The sequence below is a fragment of the Sinocyclocheilus anshuiensis genome, unplaced genomic scaffold (assembly GCF_001515605.1).
Source record: "Sinocyclocheilus anshuiensis isolate Anshui unplaced genomic scaffold, SAMN03320099.WGS_v1.1 scaffold1910, whole genome shotgun sequence".
Lineage (NCBI taxonomy): Eukaryota > Metazoa > Chordata > Actinopteri > Cypriniformes > Cyprinidae > Sinocyclocheilus > Sinocyclocheilus anshuiensis.
This window is the reverse complement of record NW_015546013.1, coordinates 1-1,094: the sequence shown is the minus strand read 5'-3', so window position 1 is coordinate 1,094 and position 1,094 is coordinate 1.

Genomic DNA, 1,094 nt, shown 5'->3' with positions numbered 1-1,094 from the left:
AGTACACCCCTCACATTTCAGCAACCATTTTATTATATTTTGTCAAGGGACAATACTATAGAAATGAAAATTGGATATACTTTAGTCAATGTGCAGCTTGTATAGCAGTACAGATTTACTGTCCTCTAAAAATAACTCAACATACAGCCATTGTTGTCTAAATAACTGGCAACAAAAGTGAGTACACCCTAAGTGAATATGTCAAAACTGTGTCCAAAGTGTCAATATTTTGTGTGAGCAGCATTGTTATCTAGCACTGTCCTAATCCTCCTGGGCATGGAATTCACGAGATTCACGGGTTGATTTGTGTATGTTTACAACATGTCTTTCCATCCGTGCCCTTCTGGGGCCCGTTCTTCGTACGTCGCTAACTCAGTTAGGATTTGATTGTTGACGATTTGGTATGATCTTGGATTGTTTGGTTCTTCGAAGCTCATCCCAGAGCTGCTGTCATAGCAACAGGTCCGTAAGCTTAAACTTGCTCGGGAGCAGGCTTATTTCATGTAAACAGGATTAGATTGCACCTTTTTTTAAGCAGAACTGATACTTAAAATCTGTCTGCTACCACCGATACTTTATTACAAGAGTATCCTACTGATCAAGGGACAATAATTTAAAATAATAATCATTTAAAAATTAGTTTAACGATAATATAATAATGTTGTGTAGTGTTTAATACTATATTCACAGCCAGTTTTACTCACTGACATATTTATTTGTCATAAAATTATTACTTTATAATTGTATTCGAGTCTTACACGCATGCTATACAGATAATGTAGAAGTGATGAAATAATAACGTCATAATTGTATTAGAGTTTTACACACATGCTGTACAGTTAATCTGAGTCCTGCATTAATTTGAGTGCTGACAGATATTGTGGGAGTGGCTTGATGGAGCGCAGGAGATGCAGATAACGTGATCTTGACCCTTAAGAAACTTTAATTAATGCTGTCACGTAACAAATCTGTTCAAATATAAAATTAAATTAATTGCTAATTACTACATTGAAATGAAAATGTAAAGCCTGTACAAAAATTAGAAATCGGGAATATAAATAATTGGGAATCATGTAAAAAATGTAAATAAAATA